The sequence below is a fragment of the Podarcis erhardii genome (genome assembly GCF_964252035.2).
Source record: "Podarcis erhardii genome assembly, chromosome: 3".
Lineage (NCBI taxonomy): Eukaryota > Metazoa > Chordata > Lepidosauria > Squamata > Lacertidae > Podarcis > Podarcis erhardii.
The window spans coordinates 93800059-93814896 of NC_138507.1; the positions used below are offsets into that span (position 1 = coordinate 93800059).

The 14838-nt window shown below is 41.9% G+C and overlaps 1 protein-coding gene and 1 long non-coding RNA gene across 3 annotated transcripts in view; one reads left to right on the plus strand and one right to left on the minus strand.

The window, feature by feature from the left end:
* The window catches only part of DISP1 (dispatched RND transporter family member 1), an 87114-nt gene that overhangs the window by 60760 nt on the left and 11516 nt on the right, over positions 1 to 14838 (minus strand). The gene's annotated exons all lie outside the window — the stretch shown is intronic.
* On the plus strand, positions 7553 to 14723 carry LOC309339666. Its single transcript, XR_014155517.1, has 3 exons — positions 7553 to 7857; positions 9068 to 9145; positions 13333 to 14723. It is a non-coding gene; the product is annotated as an uncharacterized lncRNA (long non-coding RNA).

Here is a 14838-nt window from a genome sequence, read left to right on the forward strand (position 1 = left end):
CTGGCTTCGTAAAGTCTGTCTGTTACAAAGAAGAACCTTTCACAACTCCATTTCTCTTTGTGCCTGAAGTAGGCTCTAAAACCTTCAGAGAACCAAGTCAGGTCACTCACTATTTAATAATTTTATATCACTCCTCTCTACAACAACTATAAATCAGGCCTCAGAGTCTCTAGTTCAGATACTGGGCAGAACAACAGGACCTCAGAGTTTTCACTTTATTGTGGTGCCTTTTTACTGCACATTTAATTATTTTATTCTGAAGCATATTTATGTCAGGTGGAGCAGGTTTCTGCTCATGTGCAGAATATACACAAATACTCCACAATATTGCAGTGATGTAATATTATACTGAGAGTTTTATTTGCTAATTCCTAATTTTACATGTTCACCGTGATCTCTAAAGCTCAACAGAGGATAAATGTTTTAAGTACATTAAATGAAGGTGCAACAGCCAAGACAAATAAAACCATTTCCCAACTGTTCTGAATTATAAAATAAAGCTTGTGCTACACCAATGTATTTTTTTAAAAATCAAATTAAAAAGTTGAGACACTATTTTAAAAACAACAAATCAAATGCTTATTTTTGCTTTCTTGGGATGTTCTAGTTCCTCCTCCCATTTAAAAAACTAAACCAAAGAAGGCATTTTTCTCCTTCCTGAACTTCAAGTCAAATACAATTTAGGACAAGATCCCAGCACACTTTAATTTACTTCTCCTTTTGCTATTGTTACACAGCAGTTTCTAAATATTTGTCCTTCCCAGATTACCAAAATGGACTGAGATGTGATTCCTTTGTAGTGCAGATGATTTGCACAGACCTCAAGCAGTAGAGAAATTCTCACGCCTTCAAGGCACAAACCGGATTTAGGAGGTGCTCTGCTCACATGGCAGGGTAAACTAATAATTAAAGTCAAAGAGAGCTTTCTAACTAACTCGCCCAAAGAAAAGGGTCGCAATATTGTTATTACTGCACTATGAAAGGGCTCTGGTTTCTAATTTCCCCCCCACAAAAGCCAGAAGCCATCGCAAAACACAGCTATCGCAAGTCAGTGTCTCATAATGAATCTCTAGCTTTACAACAGGTTCTCCATGAGAGGCGAAGCTTACATATTCTCTGACACCCCTACACAAAACCAGAATCCTTTATAACCTTCCTTGAATATTATACATAGCTTGTTGTTGTTTAGTCGTTTAGTCATGTCCAGCTCTTCATGACCCCATGGGCCAGAGCACGCCAGGCACTTCTGTCTTCCACTGCCTCCCGCAGTTTGGTCAAACTCATGCTGGTGGCTTTGAGAACACTGTCCAACCATCTTGTCCTCTGTCGTCCCCTTCTCCTTGTGCCTTCCATCTTTCCCAACATCAGGGTCTTTTCCAGGGAGTCTTCTCTTCTCATGAGGTGGCCAAAGTACTGGAGCCTCAGCTTCACGATCTGTCCTTCCAGTGAGCACACACCCAGTCATAACTTATTCAAGACTAAAAGAGATACATGCACAAAATACAAGCAGTGGCGAAACTAGCCTTTATTTCACCAGGGTCAAAGATCCAGTTTGGCACCCTCTACCAGCATTTGCATATATATATATATACACACACACACAGGCAGAGAGCCTCAGGCAAATCAGGTCCTCCCTTAAAGAGGGCACGTATTGCGGTGAGACCTGGACAACAGACACCCTGTGCTGTGGGTGGGTACAATTAGTTAGCCACAACACCCGATTGGTAGGTCCCTCAAAGCTGGGTACAATCTGGCCAATGGGATGCAGTCTAAACGGTTTGAGGGACCTATTTATGCCCATGCACGTGACCCAGAGCTTCCTCTTTCGGTGCATGCATTCGGAACACCCACCCACCTCTCCCTACTTTTAGGGCTTGTTGCGCTTGACCTTACTATGTCGTTGTGTGTCATCTGTCGTTAGGACTGGGGCACTGCAGGAATTTTCCCCACTTGGCTGATAGGCTGTTGCCATTTGGGTTTCACCTGCCACGTAGCAAATCATCACAACTTGTAAGGTTGCGGATAGGCTCTGGTTCAGGTGATAGGGATGGGAGAACACTCTCGCCATTCCTATGTGAAGGTATTCCATTAAAGGAATCCAGGGACTCAATAGTTTGGTCAACCCCTGAGAGGGGGTTGTGCCCGTGCCTGAGTCCATTTGGATGGCAGAGCTAGCCTGTTCCCAGCTTTACGCTTATGCAGGTGTTCACCCTTGGCTGACCTATGCTGGTGCCCTGGGTCAGCGCTACCTGCATGGCAGGGAGCTAGTTGAACCAGAGCCTATGTAACCAGTCACTTTCTGTAATCAATAAAGTTGTGACCTAAATTCTGCCAAAAACCAAACCAAAATTTTGAGTCAAGGGTAAATTTATTTAGGGAGGTTTCTGGGTCTGAACACGCAAAGAAATGCCACCACACAAGGGAAGTCGGGCAGGGTCTAATTGTCTACCCATTGTCACCTGAAGTGGTACCTCAAAAATCACTGGTGCAACCAGCCTTGCTACTCTTTTCATTACCATTTGGGGGTGATCAAATGTGGGAACCCCAATTGGAGGAAACAGGGCAGGGAGAGGGAGGGGACAGGTGGATAGCTATCTTTACTTAGCAGTTTTAAACATGGTTCCCTCCCCCCATAAGGGGGGGGGAGTGGTGGGGTCTTGGTTACAGGGCTTCCTTTCCACTAGATGCGAACCTCCTCACCCTGGAGGACCTTGCAGCAGGATTTGTGCCTAGGGCTTTCCCGCCCAAAATTCAAGATAGTTTGTACTGGCTAATCAGTATCAAGTTTAAAGCATGCATTAAAATTCCATTTAGAAGATGTTACAACAATGTGAAAAACATATTTAAGGGAGATGACAAGGTATGCCATAAATCCTTCATGGGGCTTAATTAGTTTCAGACTAACCACTTAATGACTGCCAAAAGACCAAAGCTGCTGTATATACATGCATTAATTTCCAAAGTCACTGTCTGCTTATGCAACTAAAATTGATTCAAATCCATGCACACATCTCCGCATAGTCCTGATTTAGCAATGGCCCCTGTGATGTAAATACCTTGATGCTCAAAGTTTAGAATATCCTTCACACTTTACATATGTCGTGTTTTTAAGTAAGGAGCACAATTACCACCTGAAGTATGGAGCCACAACAGTTATAACATGTGATTTTTGTTATGGAAAAGTCTTTCCTAGAGAAGGGCCAACTGCAACATTATTTTTTCCTACCTCAGTCTTAAAGCAGGTAGAAAAGGTTCAAAAAGGCATTAATAATTAATAATAAATAAATAAATAAATAAATAAATAAATAATAATAATAATAATAATAATATTTATTTATACATACATACATACCCCACCCATCTGGCTGGGTTTCCCCAGCCACTCTGGATGGCTCTCAACAGAACACCAATAACAATAATAAAAAGCAACATTATCAAACATTAAAAACTTCCCTAAACATATATTTCAAAGAGGTTAGATATAACAAATACTAAATGAGATCAGTTTTAAGGTATAGGTGAAGCTGCCCCAAAGTGTAAGAACATACCCCAACAAAGATCCTGGAAAATATAAATAAAAGTTAACTTTTCCATCAACTGGGGAAAGGCCATAAGCAGAGTACGGCTATCATATTCAAGTGCAAAACATTTATAAAGACCTGTGTGCATCCTCCTCGGAAGCCTGGACCAATCAGGGGTTCCAGCTCCACATATGTGGACATTTTAAGTTGTGTACATGTATGCATACTGCTGTTGAAAGAGACTGGTGTAACACCACACAAAAAAATCACGTTTGCCATGTTCTGTGATTATGAATCTGCCAAAACAGGAAATCTCTTACCACCCTGTTCATTATCATAATACAGTTATGTCAAGAAAGTAAATACCCACACAGGAATATAGTCAAACATGATAAAATCCTACACCTGCCGTGCCCCTTGCTGGTAAAAACAAAAACACTGATTTAATCCCGTTAAAGAATCAACTCTCATGTAATCTTTTTACAAAGCCATTTCTAGAGATGGTGACCAGAACTTCAAAGCATTCGAAAAAAATTACTACCTCAAAAAATAAACACTGCTTTAAAGTCAAGTAGCTACGTGTACATACTATTGTGGTTCTTCAAAGTTCTCCAGCTGCTGCATTTTACAATGGAAATTGATGAAAGGGAAACATTAACTGAACCTCTATTTTACTAGCACACATCAATCTGTTTGATGCAACAGTTAACCCAGCTGTTAACTTGATGTAGAAAATTAAAAATGGGGTTTAAACAAAAATACTCTAAACAAAGAAACACAAAAATCTAAGATGCGTTTTACTGTGTCTTTATGACATAATAAATAGCCAACATTTCTTACTGGAAGTGAAGACTGATTCAGCCTTCCACAAAACGTTTGATCTACCTGAAGACAAGATCTGCTTGTCGGAACTTCAAACTTAGTGCTTCAGCAGCTCACAGATCTGAGGCAAACACTGTGAATTAAAGCAGCACATTGAAATACATTTACAATATAAAATGGCAAGTTTATGAAAATACAATCCATATCTACCAAGCACTGATTGCTTTTGGCTAAGATAGTCAAGGATCACTTTAACTTAGTGTCTATAATTTATCATCACTACTATCAGAGTTATATGGAAGATGGTTTTGGCAAGTAACAAACACATCTAAGTTTCACTGGAGAAAACTTCCTTAGGTATCCCATGTATTCAAAAGTAGGCCCCAGAAAAGTAATCCATAATGTGATGGTTTCACATACAGTTAGGCTGTTGCTGATTTGATCATATTGGACCACCTTGTTTGCTGGGTATATCTGGTTTACAGAAGAACTCGCCAACGTTCAATGCACTATTTGAATATATAACAACTGTAAAATTGAGTTTCATTTATCTAAAATATGCATCATTCTTCCTGATTCCTGGACTAGAGTCCTTGCTAAGAGGTGGGTTTTCTACTATCTCCTTTCTTAGGGTTGTTTCCAATGCTATGCAGAGTTTCAATTGTATAATGGGCCTTTCATTTCTCCTCCCCAGCTCTGGAGGGTTCCCCAATGCCCTCCCTGTAGTGTCCATGGTTGACAAAGCAGTCTAGATTGCTGCAACACGACCCCTGCTACTTGGAAGAAAATGTCTCAATTCTGCCCACTGCTGGGTCTACCCTCTAGATCAGTGATGGCCAAACTTGGCCCTCTAGCTGTTTTGGGACTATAACTCCCATCAACCCTAGCTAACAGGACCAGTGGTCAGGGATGATGGGAATTGCAGTCCCAAAACAGCTGGAGGGCCAAGTTTGGCCATCACTGCTCTGGATGGAATGTGTCTCCCACCCACCCCTTCCCGCCAGGCATGCTCTACTCAGGGAGCCCACTTAGTCTGAGAACCACTGATCCAAAATCGAAATATGGCTAAAGTTAAAGTGGATGGTCATAAAGAAAGATTATGGGTCTGACACCAAGGTGGGCAGGCATGACCAGCGAAGGCTAGAAGCAAAGCTGATCTGGGGGTTGCAGGGCCGCAGCTAGGTCCGAGTAAGCAACTTGATCCAACGAAGACTGAGAGCAGACCAAACCTTTTTAAGCTCCTGCTCTCAAGACTACCTCTCTCTCATGCTCCATTCCCTTGTGATCAGATGTAGATTCTCAAAGAGCCAGCCTTCTGAACTGGAGTCAGGCACTCCATTCCCTTAGTCTTCTGGCTGGTGGACAGGCAAGGTCCTCTTAAAGAGCTGTGCTGATGGGTTGAATACAGGCACTCCATTCCCTGGTCTCCTGGCTGGTGCATTCCTTGCACAGCTGCACTGATGAGGTCCTGGGAAGGCATTTATTTGGCATCTCAGACTCAGAGGATGGTGTCCAGAAGGGTTCAGGTTCTGGCCCTACAGATATAGGAGGCTCTTCTGGGGCTCATGGCCAACCAGTCTTAATTCACATCAGAAATATTCCATCCTTCCCATTCATGGCCCGGTACCACCCCAAAGGCCAGCTATTTAAGCAGCGGCAACTAATTGATTCACGGAAACAATTCATTGCATGCACAGCAAATTTCTTCCAGAGGTTCCTCCACATGTGCTATAGTGGAATCTCAGTTGCCAAACGTAATCCATGCTGGAAGACCATTCGACTTTCGAAACGTTTGACAACCGAGGATCAATTGCCAGTCGGCAAAATCAATTGAGAAAATGGAGAAACACGCCTCGGAAGCTGTTTGAGGCGCGTTTGAAAATGGAAGCATTCACTTCCAGGTTGTTGGCGTTCGGAAGCTGAAACGTTTAACTTCCGAAGTGATCGACAATCGAGGTTCCACTGTAAATACAATGTACTTCAATTAAATGAAAAAACAAAACTTCTTTACTGCATACCTGACAGTTTTCTAGCAAAAGGGACCCAGTGAATCAGGGTAATAATGAGATAGTTGTGCTTTCTGATACAGTGAAAGCTAACAGGGAAGAACTTCCTTGGATTTAAAAAAAATGCATTTCAAGAGCTCTTACAACAATAACAACTACTGGTTGTAAAAATATGTGGAGTGTAAGAGCAAAGAAACTCCACTGCTCCCACCCTCAACGGTGGATTATGCATAGTTTTAATAGGATCAATTGGACTAAGCCATGAGGTTATCAGAAATTTCTAGCCGTATGCCCATAACTTTCTCTGCAACAGCTTAACAATCTGGAACAGTGAAGCAGAAATAATTCTGCCGGCTAATAGGAAAGTTGAGACAGAAGGCAATAACAGCCTACTTTAATCTTTTCAGATAAAAAATAACACTAACAGGCTCTTGGAAACTTTATTTGAATTCAAAATGTACACAATATCCCTAGTCCAAAAGATTATTTCTTATCAAAACTGAATATTCGACTACAGTAGAATTAAATTCCGTGTCCTTAAATGTGTTCTTTGGCTAAACCACTTCCTTCTATAGAGACATGGAAAGGAAATCCAGTTTCAAGAAAAATACCATCTATTAGGATTTAGTCACAAGACTATAGATGCTTGCAAAAGGATTTAACCCACTATGAGCATTCCGTCCTACTGTGCTGAGGTTTAAACCATGAGAGTATAATGTGGTCTCCATATAGCTGATTATTTTCCATTCTGCCTGATGCAGAGTTCAAACTACAATTTAGTAGCCCAAACTGGACCAGAAAGTATTTATTGCACCAAACAGAATCAGCAATAAGAAAAAAGAAAATACACCACCTTTACAATTCCCTCATATTGCAGCCCGTAGATTTACATTCAGGTAGGTAGCTGTGTTGGTCTGACGCAGTCGAAATAAATTTAAAAAATTAAAAATTGTCCAGTAGCACCTTAGAGACCAACTAAGTTTGTTCTGGGTATAAGCTTTTGTGTGCATGCAGTCACCAGACCCTTATATATAGTGGGAGGGTGGGGTGAGGTTTTTCTCAGAAGGGTAGTAGGGGATGAGTGATTGACTCAGTGGGTATGGTAAACCTGTTGATGACTACAATTAGTCCTACAGTAGTCCCACCCTCCTTTGAGACTCCTTCAGGTAGTGATAAAGCGGGATATCAAATCCAAACTCCTCTTCTTCTTCTTCTTCTTCTTCTTCTTCTTCCCCGCCCTTTGCAAATATGTTTTCACAGCTCCATTCTCATTCTCCATTCTCATCCAGGACTGAAACATTCTCTCAGCTTTTTATGATAGCTTTATGATACCTCTGCTTTGTCTGGAGACATCAAAATAAAATACCTTGGATACCACAGCTCATGGGGCATTGCTAGCCTTATGCTCAGCACTTTAAGAAGCTCTGAGCAACGCGCTGGCAAATCACTTCTTTCTCCATTCCACAACAGCTGAAGCCTGCATACCACAAGCATCACCTGACTGACAGGTGAGCATGGTTTGGGGAAAATGGCATGTGCCAACTGGACCCCGTGACAGGCCAGAACAGGCCCACAGGCTGGAAGTTTCCTACCCTGAAGCAGGGTTTCCCAAACTTGGGTCTCCAGCTGTTTTTGCATTACAGTTCCCATCATCCATGACGTCAGCTACAGATGAGGGGAGTTGTAGTCCAAAAACAGCTGGCAACCCAAGTTTGAGAAACCCTGCTCTAAAGTAGCGTTGTTCTGTTCTGTTTTCTAAAAACCGAACTGGATTAGTACCAGTAAGTTTTCTGTTGTAGAAGAAAAGTAAGAGGTGTTTTCTTAATGGTTCCCTAATGAAATCCATTGGCTCAGCACTGCTGAGGTAATAAAGAATACATTTTAACTAGCACTGGATGGGCACACTGCAGGTACATCAAGGAAACATAGATCATCATTGTGCTGCAGCAACAGGAAACCCCCCAAATGAAACAGAATATTACGTTTACTGGAAAAAGTATGGTAGGAGCCATTACAACTATATACTGAACTTTGTTGGCTCTTCCCACAATGTATTTGTTAAGGTAAAGGGACCCCTGACCATTAGGTCCAGTCGTGACCGAATCTGGGGTTGCGGCGCTCATTTCGCTTTATTGGCTGAGGGAGCCGGTGTACAGCTTCCGGGTCATGTGGCCAGCATGACTAAGCCGCTTCTGGCAAACCAGAGCAGCACACAGAAACGTCATTTACCTTCCCGCCGGAGCAGTATCTATTAATCTACTTGCACTTTGACGTGCTTTCAAACTGCTAGGTTGTCAGGAGCAGGGACCGAGCAACGGGAGCTCACCCCGTTGCAGGGATTCGAACCGCCGACCTTCTGATTGGCAAATCCTAGGCTCTGTGGTTTATCCCACAGCGCCACCCGTGTCCCTTATGTATTTGTTAAAATGTAGTAAATACACACAAAATCTAATATTACAGTTCAGATACGTGTAATTTTTTACATTCTTTCTTTCTTAGGGTGAGTTATAATAAAACCCTTTTGTACCACCCCTCTCCAAAACTGGAGTTTCGATTTTTAAAAGGAAGTGCAAATAAGTTGCATCACAGAAAGAGCCACAAGAAATTCAGAAATGTATCTGAATAAATCGAAGATCTGCAATGTACTGAACTATCAAATGACACCCCCCCCCCAAAAAAAGAGGAATGGTGCATTGACATCAGAAATCTTTCCTGCAGTAAAAGAGAACAGTATCAGAAGCAGAGCCTGAGGGACCTGACAGTGTGAAGATTTTAATAGGCAGCTCTTCGACAAAGGTACTCTGACCACTTCTACATTAGCTTTGGAAGCACATTTGCCCTATTTTAGCTGGCAAACTTGCATTAGAAGCAAAACTGGATTATTTCCATCTTGAGCATCCTTAATCTGACTTCTTAAAGAAAAATAAAAAGCTTCAAGTTAATATTACAACCTTTTAAAGGTTGTCAGTTCCAATTTGCTACCTTAAAGAGACACCAATATACATCTTTTAAATTCTTCAGGCTTTCACATTCCTAAAAATTATTAAGCACATTAGTTCAAAGGAAATGGAGTAAGCAAGTGGAAATCAAAGGATGGTTCAAGCATGCATGAAAATAATGAAACGACATGGAGAACAGATGGCTGTTTCTGCCTGGCAGTTACGGTCAGAACTTTGCCATTAAGGCCCAATTATTTGAAGACATTTTGACATATATTGTGCTTTTAAACATCAAACTGGTATGTTCACCATGAACTTTCCAAACCTAACCTTAAAACTACAAACAGTTTTGAAAGGATCCTGGCCCTTTTCCTGAATGTTAAAGAAATACACCCCCCCCCCCGAGATAACTCTTGTTCAAGTCAAGATAGCCAATGAGCTGCTATAAAAAAAAACCGGGGGTATCTGATGCTGTTGCCCTTTGCTGATAGAAGGCATCAGTCAGGTGGAAGAGGAGGGAGATTTTCTCTCTCCTCTGAAGCACCCTGCACCCCCAAAATCTGCTCTGGGCTCCACAACCCTCCAGAGTAAATTTAGGGAAGTTCAGGGACTGTTGGGGGGCAGTCACTAAAAATTGCATCCCTCTCTGTTCTGCTCACACCTTCCATCAGCAAAGTGACAGCACTGGATACTACACAATATATAAGACAGGTCCGTGTTAAAATTATCATCCTCCTCCTCCTCCTCCTCCTCCTCCTCCTCCTCCTTCTTCTTCTTCTTCTGGCTAAACTATTCCCTCCAAGGCATAAAAGACCAATTTTGCAAGCATCCACTTACATAGCAGTTCATGTGACACCAAAATAACTTATATGATTTGAAGAGAAGAATTTGAAACCTTTGCAACAAAGCAAAGGGGTCGCTGACTCTTCAGATGTTTTCGAAATGTGCTGTGTTTCTTGCCTTCGGGCAGGAGGGGAGATTTTACTGTTCTATCTCGTACTGCAGTATTTTAGTTTCATTGTTTGTATACACACACACTATTCTTTTTGTAAACTGCTTAGACTGTCCTGGTATTAAGCGATATATAAATGTATTCAATAAATAAATAAAATAAATAAATAATCAGGGTAAGGAAATATGAATAATTCAATTAGGATAGTACCTCAAAAATCAGTTACTTTGGCCACCTCATGAGAAGAGAAGACTCCCTGGAAAAGACCCTGATGTTGGGAAAGATTGAGGGCACAAGGAGAAGGGGACGACAGGGGACAAGATGGTTGGACAGAGTTCTCGAAACTACTAACATGAGTTTGACCAAACTGTGGGAGGCAATGGAAGACAGGAGTGCCTGGCATGCTCTGGTCCATGGGGTCATGAAGAGTCGGACACGACTAACTGACTAAACAACAACAAAAAACACATTGTGCAGTCACTCTATAGTTTTCTATCAGTAACATACACTATCCCTTAAGCAATATAAGAAACTGGGTAGAAAACATTCATAATAATGCCAAGGTTGCAGGTTTGATCCCTGTATGGGACAAATGTATAATCCTCCATTCCAGGGGATTGGCTGAGATTATTCGCAGGGTCCCTTTCAGCTCTAACATCCTACAATTCGATAATTATGATGATGATGTCATAATTTACACTGAGAGCAGTTCTCAGATGAATAGCTGGCAGGCTCCCTTCAGATGTGAAGGAAATAAGTACCTATCCTATCTTTAAAAGACATCTGAAGGCAGTTTTTATTATTTAACGCTGTATTGTTTTTAATACTTGATTGGGAGCCGCCCAGAATGGCTGGGGAAACTCAGCTAGATGGGCGGGGTATAAATAATAAATTATTATTATTATTATTATTAGCTCTTAGAAACTACTTTGGCATATAAGCAGTATATAAATGAGTGACAATACAGTGGTGCCCCGCAAGACGAATGCCTCGCAGGACGGAAAACCCGCTAGACGAAAGGGTTTTCTGTTTTGGAGGCGCTTCGCAAAACGAATTTCCTATGGGCTTGCTTCGCAAGACGAAAATGTCTTGCGAGTTCCTGCGGGGGTTTTTTCCTTTCCCCCCCCTTTTTCTAAGCCGCTAAGCCGCTTATCTGCTTATCTGCTAAAAGCCGCTAAAAGCCGTCAATGATGCCTTCTAATCCGCTAAGCCGTCAATGGGCTTGCTTCGCAAGACAAAAAAACCGCTAGACGAAGAGACTCGCAGAACGGATTAATTGCCCGTAATAGCATGCTCCTTCAATCTAAACATCCTGTATCAGCACATTGTGTTCTCCTGTCTATACATTTTTCCATTTCTTTGGTCATGTTGCATCCTGTCCTGGGATCTCTCATCCTCACCACTTCTCCATTATGCCCTCTTTTCCTGTTGCTGTTCCACAAACTTTGTCCACAATGTTTTTTTGTAGGTCTGTAGGGCTGGGTAGATTGATTGTCAAGGTCCTTTTTTGGAATTTTAAGAAATGTTTCCCAGATTTTTTCAAAAGAAAAAAAAATCTCTAACACAATTATTTATGAAAATTGCAGGAGGTAGGCACCATCTTGGAAAATGCATGATCTTTCCCTCCCCCTGACACTGTTATACAGGAGGCCTCTTCTAAGAGGTTGCCTGCTATAACACACATATCCATCGCCATAACAAAAAACCCTCCCCCCACAAATAAGGTATATTTTCCCTTGTTTTTAATTCATTTGCCAATTCCTGCAGATTTAATTAAAACTTTTTATCCAGCTAAGATTTCCTTAGTGAGATGACAGACATAGTTCCTTTCATAGAATCATAGAGTTGGAAGAGACCACAAGGGCCATCGAGTCCAACCCCCTGCCAAGCAGGAAACACCATCAGAGCACTCCTGACATATGGTTGTCAAGCCTCTGCTTAAAGACCTCCAAAGAAGGAGACTCCACCACACTCCTTGGCAGCAAATTCCACTGTCGAACAGCTCTCACTGTCAGGAAGTTCCTCCTAATGTTTAGGTGGAATCTTTTTTCTTGTAGTTTGGAACCATTGCTCCGTGTCCGCTTCTCTGGAGCAGCAGAAAACAACCTTTCTCCCTCCTCTATGTGACATCCTTTTATATATTTGAACATGGCTATCATATCACCCCTTAACCTCCTCTTCTCCAGGCTAAACATGCCCAGCTCCTTTAGCCATTCCTCATAAGGCATCGTTTCCAGGCCTTTGACCATTTTGGTTGCCCTCCTCTGGACACGTTCCAGTTTGTCAGTGTCCTTCTTGAACTGTGGTGCCCAGAACTGGACACAGTACTCCAGGTGAGGTCTGACCAGAGCAGAATACAGTGGCACTATTACTTCCCTTGATCTAGATGCTATACTCCTATTGATGCAGCCCAGAATTGCATTGGCTTTTTTAGCTGCCGCGTCACACTGTTGGCTCATATCAAGTTTGTGGTCAACCAAGACCTAAATACTCCCAAGTAGAATAACAAGGACAAATCTTTCCGGAGCACATCCAGTCCCCCGCAAGGAGGACATGCAGTTGGAAGTTTAGTTCTTTATTGGCAAAGCACTTGAATACATCAGCTCCTAAGTGCAAGAATCTCAAGCACCGCTCTTGCTAAATAGACATCTCCTTCCTCTGACCTGTGCTCCATCCCAGCAGTTGGAGCACCAGGCCTCCTCCAGACCATTTAAACCAGTGATGGCAAAAACTCAGCCCTCCAGCTGTTTTGGGACTACAACTCCCATCATCCCAAGCTAACAGGACCAGTGGTCAGGGATGATGGGAATTGTAGTCCCAAAACAAGTTTGGCCATCATTGATTTAAACCCTCTCTTCTGATGTGGTGTGCACAAGCGACTTCTCTTGTGAGGCACCTCCACCTGCTCCTGTCGCCCCTTAAGCCCCTCCTTGACCTTGGAGACCGTGGGGAGGGGATGGAGGAGATTCTAAGGAGCCAACTCTCTCTGTGAAAATGTCTCTTCCACTTCTAAGCCTCGCTGCAGCTCTCCCTCTGCCTGCTTTTCTTCTGTCTCTGTCCGCCCAGCTTCTTCTTCTCCCCCTGCCTCACAGGTAGCACCGAACCCTACAAATCACCAGCTCCTTCTTCTGGGTCATCTTCCTGTCCCCTGCCTCCTCTGCCCACCCTTCAGGCTCCTGCCTGTTGCTGACAAAATGGCACAATGGCCACAAGAAAGCCATCATTGCAGAAACAACTGCAAGGGTTGGTTTTGCATTTCATTATCAGTTGCTTTTTTCACCAGTTGCTTTTGTTCTCAAAGCCTCCCTTGCACCTCACCCAAATCTCTTCATACCACTACACCACACAAATGTAATCTTGCGCACGTTAAAAGTAATTTAACATCTTGCTCAGTGACAGTTTTGAGACATTGGCATGTGGCCGACTTGCAACTGATACCACGGTTTAAATACCTTCCCAGCAAAGTTGCACATTAACTTCAAAATACTCTGGGATTAAATATGTTTTTGTTTCAGTTACAAAGCTAATGAAAACCAAATGTCTGAATTTGTTTTAGCTCATGTAATGCACCAGGGATTTCACTTAAAAGGGAAAGGTTTGAATAAACTTCCATTTGCTCAGATGAACACATAGAGCCAGCACTACACTATGCACAGATACGAGTCATTATCGACCAAGTTTAACACAGGGAGAAATATTTGATGTTTAAGTTCCTGGCTGAAATTGCTTCAGACACACAATATTTGAATATAAGTTTTACTGAATTGTACATGTATTTCAAAACTGCAAGTTGCTCACTGCAATAAATTTCAGAGTGCAATCCTATATACATGTATCATCCAAGGCGAAACCCACTGAGTTCACTGGGTCTTACTCCATTGTAAATGTGTACAATATAGACAAGTCAGTTTATTAACATCCTAGAGAAAACACTCCTCATCATGCTGAGACAACTTTATTAATTCTGGTTTTAAGATGTTTAATTTTAAAATGTTTTGAGTGTGTTCCACTTGTCTTTAAGAAGTCAGCAAGAGCTGTTGAGAACAATAAAATCAAAGTACATGCGACTGGACATTTCAAAAGTCTTGTTCTAAGGAAGATATGTGAGGAATCTTTTATTTCAACATTTGTATCCCACTTTTCTACATCAAAAGATCTACAAAGCAGCCTATAAAAAAATTGAAATGTACCATTAGAGAGAAAAATAAAAAACAGCAGCATAACCAGTGAAACTCAAACAAAATTAAACCATTTAGTCAGAAACAGTAAGGAAGCAGAGCTGCTAAGACAGCAAATCCTGAAGTAACCACATATTGATAAAAGTAAGTTTTAACTCTGTGCCGAACAGTAAAATCCTATACATCATTCTACTCAAAAATAAGTCATATTGGGTTCAACGGGGGTTTACTCTTAAGTAAGTAGGTACAGTCACTGTTACCTTAGTCAGTGTTAAGTGCCCTCCCCTCGTGTAAGGAAGGCATTTCACAGACATGATGCTACAAATGAAGAGGTCTTCACCGGCTATGGTACTTCTGGTTACGAACTTAATTCATTCCAGAGGTCCGTTCTTAACCTGAAACTGTTCTTAACCTGAAGCA